The following is a 13,652-nucleotide window of genomic DNA, read 5'->3' as shown; positions in this document are numbered from 1 at the left end:
CTTCAACCATTCAAAGATTTCGTCTCACACTCCAGCTCTATGTACACACCGAGCCCTTGGTCGTTTGCCTCAGTCTCTCCTGACTCAAAGAGTTCATGGTCTTTACACACAGCCCAGTCCATTTCTGTCTTAAACTGTCGCCCTTTAACTGTCCCTTCTAGGAAGGCCAAGGTCGCTGGGTGGTAAAGTGCATTGCGCTTGACCACTAACCTGCAGGTTGGCAGTCCAAACTCACCTGGCAGCACCACAGAAGAAAGCCTGGCAATCTGCTTCCATAAAGATTATCGCCAAAAAAAAAAAAAAAAAAACCTATGGATCAGTTCTACTTTGTAACACGGGGGGGATCATGAGTTGGAATTGACCCCACATAAACTGGTTTGGTGGTGGTGGAGGTTTTTCCCTAGGAAGGTCACGTCTTGAAAATCAGGGGACAAATAAGGGTGGTTGAACTTAGATAAGATGAAGAAGACTTGAAAAGTTCATGGCTAATAGTGCAATTCACCAAAGAGAGGGAAGAGACTTGCTGAGCAGTGTTGAGGCCCCTTTGGAGGTTGCCGTGGAAGGGAACTCATTTTCCCTGTGGCATAACTCTCTCCAGGGTGCAGCTGGGTGGCTAGGTGTAGCCATGGAGAATTAGATTCACCTGTTGTTGTTGTTAGGTGCCGTTGAATCAGTTCCAACTCATAGAGACCCTGTGTACAACAGAACGAAACACTGCCCAGTCCCTCGCCATCCTCACAACCATTGTTATGCTTGAGCCCATTGTTGCAGCCACTGTGTCAATTCATCTCATTGAGGGTCGTCCTCTTTTTCGCAGACCATCTACCTAGCATGATGTCCTTCTTCAGGGACTGACCCCTCCTGATAACATGTCCAAAATATGTGAGACAGAGTCTCTCCAGATTCACCTAGAGTTGGCATTTTTTCTGAGAACCAAAAGATAGAAATGAAGGAGTTTGGGGACTGGGAAGAGACTAACTGAAATGATACCCACTGCTGCCGAGTCAATTCCGACTCATAGTGGAATTCCATCTAACCAGATAAGGAGGGATTTGATATAAAGAAAGGGCTGCCGCCAATGGCGTTAGCCTTGCGGTACTATGTTTTTATTCCAAATTTCCAGTTCACAGTATTTTTATTTATGTACAATTTGGTTTAGCCATGGTTAAAACCAAAACCAAACCTATTGCCATCGAGTCTATTCTGACCCATAGCAACCCTATGGGACAGAGTAGAACTGCCCCGTAGAGTTTCCAAGGGACGCCTGGTGGATTCAAACTGCTGACCCTTTGGCTAGCAGCCATAGCACTTAACCACTACGCCACTGGGTTTTCCAAAGAAAAAAAAAAACTCCAGCAGATTATGTGGACATGTATATAATACTGACAGAATAAAGAGAAAACAGATTTGTTTACACTCCATCTTTTTAATATATGCTTAGAAGAAAGTGCTCATTATTTTATGCATATATATATATATATTTTTTGTTGTTGTTGTTACGTATGAGGCTAATGTATGAAAAAGCCACGCAATTACATTCTGCTAAGATCTGCTAAAATGACACAATGGAAAATGCAAGTTATAAAAACATTATATTTAAAAGCCAGTAAGAGTGGCTTTTAACAAAAGTACAGGAAAAAAAAAAAAAGTACAGAATGTACCTCATAAAATTTGTGGGACAGTCAGCCTCAACAGACCATGATGTTCCCTGAACTAATGGAAAAAAACAATGAATCCAGAGAAACATTACCCACTAGAGCTGATTTGTAACACCAAACAAACAATTATTTTGTTTTGGAAGTAGTAGCTCTTGGAGTTTTATACACAGTGGGTTTTTAAGAACACTTAATGCCATTTTTATTAGTTTTTCCCCACCCCTAATTCTCCATAAAACCTTGATCTTGTCAGTCATAATTTTGCCAACCAGTGTACTTTTCAGAAATTTGACCATAAGATTAGTTAGGTACATTTACTCTATATTGATATAATTTTAAATACTGAACCATTTGAATAATTGACTACTTTTTATATTAAAGAATAGGAACTATACTTCAAACTATTAAAGGATCAGGAGGTCAGTGGATTTTTCAGAAGAGAAAACTGCTCTACAAATTATAGCTGTTTGAGAAGGAAAAAGAAACACCAAGATCGAGTAGGCAAATAATTAGGGCAATTAAAACCAAGGGAGGTGTCCCTTTTGCACTTCAGAGAATGCCACCAAGGCAAATCTTCTATTTTAGGACTGTCTGGTAGTAAGACAGGGCAGGGACACACCAAATAAAAAGGCTGAGCTACTATATAAGTTGTCAAGAGGACTTCATTTTGAAAGCAAATTCTTTGTAGATAAGTATTCTTGAAACCAGCTAAAGAAAATCAATTTAACTTATTGTCATGGATTGAATTGTGTCCCCCGAAAATATGTATATCAATTCAGCTAGGCCATGATTCCCAGTATTGTGTGATTGTCCACCATTTTTTCATCTGATGTGATTTTCCTATGTGTTATAAATCCTACCTCTATGTTGTTAATGAAGTGGGATAGGCGGCAGTTATGTTAATGAGGCAGAACTCCATCTACAAGATTGGATTGTATCTTGAGCCACTCTCTTTTGAGATATAAAAGAAAGGAGCAAGCAGAGAGATGGGGAACTCATACCATCAAGAAAGCAGCCCTGGGAGCAGAGCACGTCCTTTGGACTCAGGGTTCCTGCACAGAGAAGCTCATAGTCCAGGGGAAGATTGATGACAATGACCTTCCTCCAATGCCGACAAAGAAAGCTTTCCCCTGGAGCTGATGCCCTGAACCTGGACTTCTAGCCTACGAGACTGTGAGAGAATAAACTTCTGTTTGTTTAAGCCATCTGCTTATGGTATTTCTGTTACAGCAGCGCAGCGCTAGATGACTAAAATACTTGTATTATAAAGTGTGAGTTGTACATGGACAGTGAGAGTTGTATTTTTCACCACATGTTACATTTTTAATGTGTATGTTACCAAGCCATGGTATTTTCAGTTACCTCATTTGCATGCAAAAGCTGGACAAGGAATAAAGAAGACCGAGGAAGAATTGATGCCTTTGAATTATGGTGTTGGCAAAGAACAGTGAATATACCATGGACTGCCAGAGAAACAAATCCATCTTAGAAGAAGTACAGCCAGAATGCTCCTTCCAAGTGAGAATGGCAATACTTCGTCTCATGTACTTTGGACGTATTATCAGGAGGAACCAGTCACTGGAGGAGGACATCATGCTTGGTAGAAAGCCAGCAAAAAAGAGGAAGATCCTCAATTAGATGGATTGACACAGTGGCAGTGACAATGGGCTCAAACAGAAATGAGTGTAAGGATGGTGCAGGACCAGGCAGTGTTTTGTTCTGTTGTGCATAGGGTTGCTATAAGCTGGAATTGACTCAACAGCAGAAAACAACAACATATATTTAAAAAAAAAAAAAAAACTAAGGTATTTACCCACCATATTTTTTTTAATTGTTTAACTCTTTGGTTTTTTTTAACCTATTTTAAATTAATATCTCTACATACTAAAAACTTGAAACATGCTGCTGAACCATTAAATTATCAAAGGGCATCCATGATATTTTTTTTAATAAAGGGCTAAGAACTACTTTGTAGGCTCCAGAAAAACACTTTCAGCCTATGTGTTAAAGCACAGGGAGCTACCCTTGTTTTGCCTTTACAGAGCAATCAAGTCTTTCAGAAAGACATTTGGGGTGAGAAATGGATCGTTGGACCCTTGAGAAAGAAAACAATTTCCTGCCATTGCTGACCCTGCTTCTGTTACCAACAATATATCTTGAGCCCTTGGTGACCTCCATGGATGTGTGATCTGGGAGATATTTTCCTACCCTTGCCGCAACCTTGGTTTATAACACAAAAGGAAGGCACGAAAATGCAGGGCCATTTAGGAGGAAACTATTTAAACTGGTTTAGTGGAGAAAATCTCAAGAAGTATCAGGGATAAATGTGAAACTGAGACCAAGAACAAAGGTTGGATTCAATAGGATCTCCTGACAGATTGGATTCAGAATGTGAAGAAAGGAGGAGGGATAAGGTTGTTGGCCTGAGTAACTTCAAGAATGGGTTTGTCATTCTCTGAGATGAGAAGGACTGCTAGAAGAACAGGTTTGGGGAGTGGGGTATCAAGAGCTTAATTTTGGATTTATAAGATTTGAGATTCCTGTTAGTCATCCAAGTGGAGCTATGGAATTGGGTATTTGATTCTGAAAGTGGGTCTAGAAAATACAAATGGGGGAGTCATCAGTATATAGACAGTATTTGGAGGCATTAGAATGGGAGAAAGCAACTAGTTAGTGAGTACTGAGAGAAAAGATATTTGAGGCCTGTCCCAGGGCTCTGCAACATGTAACGGAAAAGAGCAAAGGAGCCAGAGAAGGACAGGCAGTGAATATGTGGCTGTATACTTCAGTCTCTGGCTCTTGTGGTCACTCAAAGGCTCTTGTTCTCTGCTCCTGGGTATGTTTTCTTCTGCATCATCCCTGTAACAGCTCACTTCTCCACACTCTACTCTTGTGGGTTTTACCCTCTACTCTCATGGTTCTCACCCTTTAATCTGGTTCTCACCCTTTGCTTTGCTCCACATACCCAAGAAGTATTAAAAAAAAAAAAAAACTGTTGCTGTTAAGTCGATTCCGCCTCATAGTGACCCCATAGGACGGAGTAGAACTGCCCCATAGGGTTTCTAAGGAGCGGCTGGTGGATTCAAACTGCTGACCTTTTGACTAGCAGCTGGTTTCTTAACCGCTTCACCACCAGGACTCCCTAGGGAATATGCTACATGCCAATTAGAAACAGTGACTCACTAAGCTAGTGACTTTCAAAAATTTTTCTTCTCCATTCAGTGAAAACCATTGCAGTGTCTTTATTCAAAGCATTTTTATTCCCACTTAACTTCTATTTGTTCAGAAATTTGCTTCCTTTGTAACATCAGCATGTTCATAATGACCCCTTTTCACTCCTATCCAACGGCATGGCCAGTTTTCCTCCATTCCTTCAACTCCGGATCTTACTGCTAACAACGTGTTTTTTCTCTATAGTTTCCATTGGAAGCTCATTGGAGAGATTCATTTTCATGGATCTAGTTCTTTCCTGGTGGGGCAGAATTGTTTGTTCCAGTTTACCTTACATGCAGCTGGCTCATTCTCAGATTAACTGCCCATCTTTGGTTTAATTGAATATAGTCAGGCACCTGTAGTACATACAGTGATTGACTTGCATAGTGATGACGTTTAATACATGATTCTGTTATTAGAAAAAAGAAAGAAAGAAACAGGTGCTTATAAATAAAATTACTTACCCTTATTTAAACCTATAGGTTTGAACTTCAGGGGTAAAGTAGCAAAGTAGACCAAACTCACAGACTCTAAAACCTAAGGAAATGAATGAAATAATTATCAGCATGGAAAAATGATTATCAACAACACAAAAGAAGGACCACGTTTTATGCAGTCATCTTTGAATAGCACCTTCCAGAGAGATTGGGAATGAGGGACAGAGAGAGAACACTCTAGGATCACCCCTTAAACCTGCCTCCCAGAGGAAGTTGAAATGAAATAATTTGGAGAAACTCAGAGCTGAGGGCTATGCTGAGCCCTACAAAGAGAAGAGAACCCCTCAAGTATAGAAGCCCCTCGTTCCAGCCCATTTCACCAGAGGTAAGCCAAACTGCTAGGTCTTACCATTTTTATTTTTCCCAGCTGGGAAGAATGCTTGGGAGTGACAGCAGAATGATTATGATTTCTGAAAGCTGATTATCTCCCACAATAAACAAAAAAATGAGCATAATAAAAGTATGAAGAGGAAAAAAGAAAACAGAAACCTCAACGAGACAGGAGATCCAGGAGCAAAACTCCAGGGATTATCCTCTCCCCTCACTGAAAGCCAAAACCAACTAGCTTGACTTGTGTTTGCCCTCAACAGCAGACAATAGAGTGAAAATGATGGCTGATGAGAGACTGGGGGTGTTGAGGAAGTGGACATTTGGGGTTGATTGGCTGTGGCTGAAATAAAGATTTCAGGAATCTCTCTGAATCAGAGAACTATCTGAAGCCAACATAACTGCCCACTGCTTCAGCTCATACTTCTCTCCCTACAAACCCCTCTCCACAAACACAGAGAAGAAAATCTAGCTGACAGATTGAAAGGGGACTCTCCTAACTGGGGCAAGATTCTGGGAACATTCTGTGACATTATATTGGAGAGAATAAAAGTTCCAGATAAGAAAGTTAAAAACATGGACATTTTGACAACTTGGAGCAGTTCTAGAAAGCAGTTAGTCCAAATTAGAACAGGTACTGAGAGGACTCTAAGAAAAATATCTATGAGAGTAAGAGTCAAATGATATCTGGGTAATTAAAGGCTTCAAGAAGAATTTCTATGGGAGAATAAGAATGGAATCTATTCCAAACAACAGATAAAATGTGGAAGAATCTGGAGGCTATTGGGAATAGAAGGAGAAAGCACATATTTCTTTTCCCAATGGGATAAGTGAAAAACAATCAGAAAATCTCAGCAAAAACAAAACAGAAATTGTATAACAAACCTGCATTAAGTTTTTCCAGAAAAACAAAAGAGAGAGAAATTTGTTCTAAGACATTGGCCCATGTGGTTGTGGGGGCTGTTTTGTTGTTCTTAGTTGCTGTTGAGTCTGTTTCTACTCATAGCGACCCCATGTGACAAGTAGAACTGCCTCCATAGGGTTTTTTAGGCTGTACTCTTTATAGGAACAGATTGCCAAGTCTTTCTCCTGTGAAGTTGCCGAGTGGGTTCAAACTGCCAACCTTTCAGTTAGCAGCTGAGTGCTTAACCATTGTGCCTCCAGGCTTAAGGAATTGGCTCATGCAGTTGTGGGAGCTGGCATGTCCAAAACTGGTGGGTCAACAAGCTAGAAGCTGACTGTCTTGGGTCCAAAATCCGTAGGCCATGCCGTGGTCTGGAATAACACCACAGGATATCTGTGTTACGGTCTTGAGGCAGAATATCTTCTCAGAAACCTGTTTTTGTTCTTAAGACCTTCAGTTGACTGGATGAGGCTCACTTACAATATCAAGGTTACTTGGTTTTACTTAGCATCAACATATTTTAAATGTTAATACACATCTACAAACTACCTTCATACTAACATCTAGACTAGTATTTGACCAAACGACTGGGCAGTATAGCCTAGCCAAGTTGACACATAAAATTAAGTTCAGATAATGTGAAATAAACTGGGCCAGTTTTAAGCAATTAGTTGGAAGTAAAAAAGGGACTCCATTTAACCTTGAACATTTACCTTCCGAGACCAAAACACTGGAGCCTAGAAAAAAGAAGTATAATGTTAGAACATCACCTGGCTCAACAGTAACAATATTTTCATAGTCAACACATTGTCAGTCTATTGATTATCATCTTGTTGGCAATTGTGGAAAACCCAGTTGTGACTGAAACACAGTAACGTAAGTATGATCAAGCTTGAGGAGACAAAGGTACACATGACCAGAGACATGAAATGAAAGGGAGAGGAGAGGCAGAGGGATGGGTGCCAGTGCTGATACTCAGTGAGGTGTCAAGCCATTCTGTCAGAAGTCTGTGGAACAAGAAGTCAAAATCTAAGTAGAGAATGTGGGAGTGGTTGAGAGAAGCGGGGAATCATGCTGTACCTGAACTAAATCTTTACATATCACACCAGAGGTCTATGTCTAAAGTGGATAAATCAAGAAATGCTGACTAGAACTATAAATGAGCACAAAGAGAACTGAAAACAAAAACGACTAAAATGGTGGCCTCCGGGAAGTGGGACCAGGATAGCTAAGCATGAGATTGTTGCTTCTCATTTATTAAGAAACCCAACAAAATGTTTCTCTACTATTAAATGTTTCAATCATATTGCATCACCTTGATTAAAATTTTGAAAAATGATATTAAGAATGAGGCTAAAAAGAAATAAGCAGAAACTATCTAAGAGAAAATCTTTGGTCAGCGTAATGAACAAAGACTTAACAATATAAGCCTTTCTCCTAGATTGGAGGACAACTTGGGAACAATATCAGTTTTTCTCAAATTAATCTAGTGTTATCCAGATCAGAAAAACAGCAGAATTGTGATCAGGGCATGGGGAATAAATGTATTTAAAATAAATAAGAAAATTCTGAAAATAAAACGCTATGTGGGGGGTCTAGTAACCCTATCAGTTATTAAAATATACAGTTACTAGGAAATTTGGAGATGAAATAGATTAATGGAAAAGAATGAAAACTCTAGAAATAGAGCCAAAAGCATTGGGGTATTTGATAATGTGATAAAGGGAATAGTTCAAATAGTAAAGAAAACATGGATTATCAAGTTATATTGTCCTAAATCACTGATCAGCTATTGAAAAGAAAAAATGAAGACTAATTTCTGTTTCATTCCTTATACCAAAATAAATTCCATGTTTAGACTTATTTAAACATCATAAAGTAATGATGCTGTAAAACTACTAGATGAAAACATGGGTGAATTTATATATAGCAGAAGTCTTTATGCAAAATAAAACAGCTTAAATGAAAAGAATGATAAATTAGACTACCTAGAAATTTAAAATTTATGTTTTCAAAAGACCATAAATGGATTGGAAAAAAATATGTCAAACATGTATGACAGATAAAATAAAAGTTTTGTTTTTTTTTTATTTATAAAAGGCTGGTGGAAATCAACAAGGAAAAAGATAGTCAAGACAATAGGAAAATGGTATAAGATCAAGTAGTTCAGAGAGATGAAACAACTTTCTCCAGGGCTTTGTTCATATCCACCCTCTCCATCCTTGAAATTCTATTTACCTTCATGGTACAGGGCAATGGCCATCAGTTTCCCAAAACTGTTCTTGGCACACCCAAGAGGAATAAATTGGTCTGTTACCCCTTGGTAATTTTAACATATTTCTCTTTTTTTTTTTTCTTACACACCACAGTTTTTATTCTTCCTTTTGTTAAAATTTATCTTGTACATCTCTGTCTTCCTCTCTTGATTATAAATTTGTTTTTACTATTGTACTTTAGATGAAGGTTTACATAACAAACTAGCTTCTCATTGAAGATTTAGTACACATATTATCTTATGACATTGGTTAACAACCCCTTGACATATCAACACTCTCCCTTCTCAAATTTGGGTTCCCTATTACCAGCTTTCCTGTACCCTCCTGCCTTCTAGTCCTTGCCCCTGGGCTGGTGTGCTCCTTTAGTCTCATTTTGTTTTATGGGCCTGTCTAATCCCTGGCTGAAGGGTGAACCTCAGGAGTGACTTCATTACTGAGCTAAAAGGGTATCTGGGGGCCATACTCTCAGGATTTCTTCAGTATCTGTCAGGCCAGTAAGCCTGGTCTTTGTGTGTGTGTGTGTGATTTAGGATATGTTCTACATTTTTCTCCAGCTCTGTCTGGGACCCTCCATTGTGATCCCTGTCAGAGCAGTTGGTGGTGGCAGTTGGGCATCATCCAGTTGTGCTGGACTCAGTTCAGTGGAGGCTGTGGTAGTTGTGGTCCATCAATCCCTTGGATTAATCTTTCCATTGTGTCTTTGGTTTCCTTCATTCTCCCTTCCTCTAGATAAGATGAGACCAGTGGATTATCTTAGATGATTTCATGGATTGAATCATGTCCCCCAAAAAATCTGTCAACTTAGCTGGGCCATGATTCTCAGTCTTATGTGATTGTCCACCATTTTATGTGATTTTCCACCATTTTATGTGATTTTCCTATATGTTGTAAATCCTAACACTATGATGAAATGAGATGTACTAGTGGCAGTTCTGGGTTGTGGCAGTTATATTGATGAGATATGCAAGGTTAGATAGTGTCTTAAGCCAATCTCTTTGGGATATAAAAGAGACAAGTGAGCAGAGAGACAGGGGGACCTCATACCACCAAGAAAGAAGCACTGGGAGCAGAGTGCATCCTTTGGACCCGGGGTTCCTGCTCGGGGAATCTCCTAGTCCAGGGGAAGATAGATAAGAAGGACCTTCCTCCAGAGCCAACAGAGAGAGAAAGAATTCCCCTGGAGCTGACACCCTGATTTTGGACTTCTAGCCTACTAGACTGTGAGAAAATAAATTTCTCTTTGTTAAAGCCATCCACTTGTGGTATTTCTGTTATAGCAGCACAAGATGACTGAAACAGATTGCCACTCACAAGTCTTCAAGATCCCAGATGCTACTCACTAAAGTAGAATGTAGAACAATTTCTTTATAAACTATGTTATCCCAACTGAACTAGACATTTTCTAAGACCATGGCCCCTACAGCAGCCTCCATGGCCTTGCCATGGACAAGTTGTGCTGGCCTCCCCAGCATTGTGTACTGTCCTACCCTTCACCAAAGTTACCACTTATCCATTGTCTATTTAGTGTTTTTCCATCCCCACCCCTCCCTCGTAACCATCAAAGATTGTTTTTGTGTGTAAATCTTTTCATGAGTTTATATAGTAGTGGTCTCATACAGTATTTGTCCTTTTGTGATTGACTTATTTCACTCAGCATAATGCCCTCCAGATTCAACCATGTTGTGAGGTGCTTCGCAGATTCATCATTGTTCTTTATCATTTCATGGTAGTCTATGGTGTGTATGTACCATGGTTTGTTTATCCATTCATCTGTTGATGGGCATCTAGGTTGTTGCCATCTTTTTCCTATGCATTGTGAACAATGCTGCAATGAACTTGGGTGTGCATATGTCTATTTGTGTGATGGCTCTTAGGAATGGGATTGCTGGATCATATGATATTTCTATTTCTGGCTTTCTAAGGAAGTGCCATACTGTTTTCCAAATTGGTCGTATCATTTTGCATTCCCACCAACAGTGCATAAGAGTTCCAGTCTCCCCGTAGCCTCTCCAACGTTTGTTATTTCCTGTTTTCTTGATTTGTGCCAGTAATGCTGGGGTGAAATGGTATCTCACTGTGGTTTTGATTTGCATAATGGCTAGTGATCACAAGCATTTCCTTGTGTCTCTGTTAACCGCTTGAATGTCTTTGAAGTGTCTGTTCATTTACTTTGCCCATTTTTTCAATTGGATTATTTGTCTTTTTGTTGTAGGAGTACTGGATTTTCCTGTAGATTTTAGAGATTAGACTTCTGTGGGATTTGTCATAGCCAAAAATTTTTTCCCAGTCTGTAGGTTCTCTTTTTACTCTTTTGGTGAAGTCTTTTGATGAGCATAAGTGTTTCATTTTTAGAAGATCCAAGTTACCTAGCCCATCTTTTGGAGTTTGTGTGTTGTTAGTTATGGTTTGTATACTGTTAATGGCATGTATTAGGACCTCTAGCATTGATCCTATTTTTTCTTTTACCATCTATATTTGATTATAAATTTCTTAAGAGAAGAAACCATGTCTTATCTCAATTCCCAATACTTCAGGCCTTTAGTAGCCACTCGTAATTATAGTTTGAATAAATAAGCTAAGCAGTTCCTCCAAGGAACACAGACCCTATGGATAATGTAAATCAGGAAGCATACGTGATTCACAATCTGAAGCAAACTACCATTTGAATTTCTATTTCTGCATAAAATCGCAACTGATAAGGCACCTTTCAAGCAGGACACTAATTTTCAGCCTATAATAGAAGTGTTCTGTGGTATTACCTTCCATTGCTTGTTCATGTGAGCAACTATAAACACAAATTTCATTGTAATAGAAAGCTTTGCTCTCAGATATAATTCACAGCACCTCACAATATGAAATTTCAGGTAGCTGAGCTCCTGTGCGGAAATGAGATTTTTTTTCTTCCATCTGAGACTCTGAAAAGAATAGAGGACCCCAGTGTTCTTGCCCACATTGCTTATCTCAGGACAACAGGTTGCTATCCCATAGCTCCACACTCCTGGGCATTTACCGAACGCATGATAACTGAGTGTTCATGAAAGGCAATGCAGTAGATGAAAACAAATTAAGTTGGTTTGTGCCCAAGGTAGCTGAAGGGCATCCATGAATTTCTGGTCTCTAGGTACCAAGAATAAATTTGCTGGCCTTAGACACAAGCTTTTCTGTAACTTTTAGGAAAAGAAATGCCTGTCCAGTGATATTCCATTTAAGCTAGTAGGTGTTTTGATTCTTCACCTGCTGCTGTCGATGGTTAGCCTGGACACAATTTCACACTGGTGACATCTTTGTTGAAAACACAGCAGTCTAAAATTTTTATGGGAGTCGTATTTGGAATGTGTGCTCCTTGCCTTTGGATATAATAAATATTCAGCAGAAAAAATACAGGGAAAAAAATAATTGCCCTCAATAATAAGTTCTAGTATACTTACGAGGTTAAATGACGTGTTGAAAAGTTCCCTGAGGCATTTTTCAAATGAGTTAGAGCTAGTGTGTGTGTGTGTGTGTGTGTGTGTGTGTGTGTGTGTGTGTATAGAGTGACTTTCTCTTTAACATCCTGGCAAGGAAAGTATTACATTGTTCCTGGTGATATTGAGGTCAAGTCTCAATAATAACATGCCTCATGCTTTCCTGAACCACTCTGTAGGATAGTCAGAATGTAGGAAATTTAACTCAAGAAGTTAAGTGTTTCACAAGATGGACAAAGGGTAAGTGGAATAACTTGTCTCCTACTTAGCTGGAGATTCATTTAATAATTAATTGCCCTTTGTTCAAATGGTTCCACTATGTGCTGAGCGTTGAAATGTGGTACTTCCGAAAAAGTTAACTTAAGGATTCCTCGTGAAGGAAACCGACACTAGGTGAGCTTACTGTGCGATCTGGCCTAGTAAGGGGTAGATCTGAGCCCTCGATGAATACAGGATGCAGTACTTGGGAAAGTCCTTACTCTGGAGCCATGATGCCTTGATGTGCTACTTCTAATAGTGCCACAAGTTAATAGGGTGACTTTGGGCTAATCGCATATCATCTTTGAGTCTCGTTTTCCTAATCTTTTTAAAAAAATTAATTAGATTAGATTATCCTTAGGGCCCCTTTTGACTCTAAGATCCTATCGTTGTAAAAAGGATTTTGTCTTGGGCCAAGTCCATCTTTATATTATCTTGGGCTTTATTTCTTAGAATTCCAACACCTGAGAATTCAACTTATGTTTTTAATGTACTATAGCCTATAAAGACCTTTCTTTTAGAGTCACTAGTCACCATCATAATTCTCATTAAGAAACATTTATTGACCATCAGTGTGTACAGGACACAGGAGTCAGAGATGCACATATATCAAGAAAAAATATGTAATAATTCATCTCACTGAAGATCTTTGCAAAAAGAGTATGAGACTTTTAGCTTCACTGGTTTTTGTTGGAATGCTTCAGTTGTTTGTTCTTGGATTCCAACGTGGTCATGATTCTGTGCCTTGAAAAAAAGATCATGAAAAATGTGTTCGTGTTTATTAAGTTGCTTGGCGTGGCAATGTCATTTAGAAATACTTCTCTTCTAAAGAGTCACATGTTTTAAATATAACTGAATTTGTTACATGGGTGCTATAAAAATAAAATTAAGGTTATTTTTCTCTTGTATGCCTTTAGACAATGAAATGTAATTCACTATAAAAACAAGTTTCTCATAGAGGCAAGAATATACAGTAATCAATTAGAAATGTTAAATAGCTTGCTTAAAAGAATTTTTTTTAAGGCAAATATGCAAAGATCCTGAATTTTTTCAAATTT

At 38.9% G+C, this 13,652-nt stretch overlaps 1 protein-coding gene across 3 annotated transcripts in view; it reads left to right on the top strand.

Moving 5' to 3' along the window:
- The window catches only part of NALCN (sodium leak channel, non-selective), a 406,966-nt gene that overhangs the window by 215,769 nt on the left and 177,545 nt on the right, over nt 1-13,652 (top strand). The window lies entirely within an intron of this gene.

Source organism: Elephas maximus, chromosome 23 (genome assembly GCF_024166365.1).
Source record: "Elephas maximus indicus isolate mEleMax1 chromosome 23, mEleMax1 primary haplotype, whole genome shotgun sequence".
NCBI lineage: Eukaryota > Metazoa > Chordata > Mammalia > Proboscidea > Elephantidae > Elephas > Elephas maximus.
This window is presented reverse-complemented; position numbering and strand designations above follow the sequence as displayed.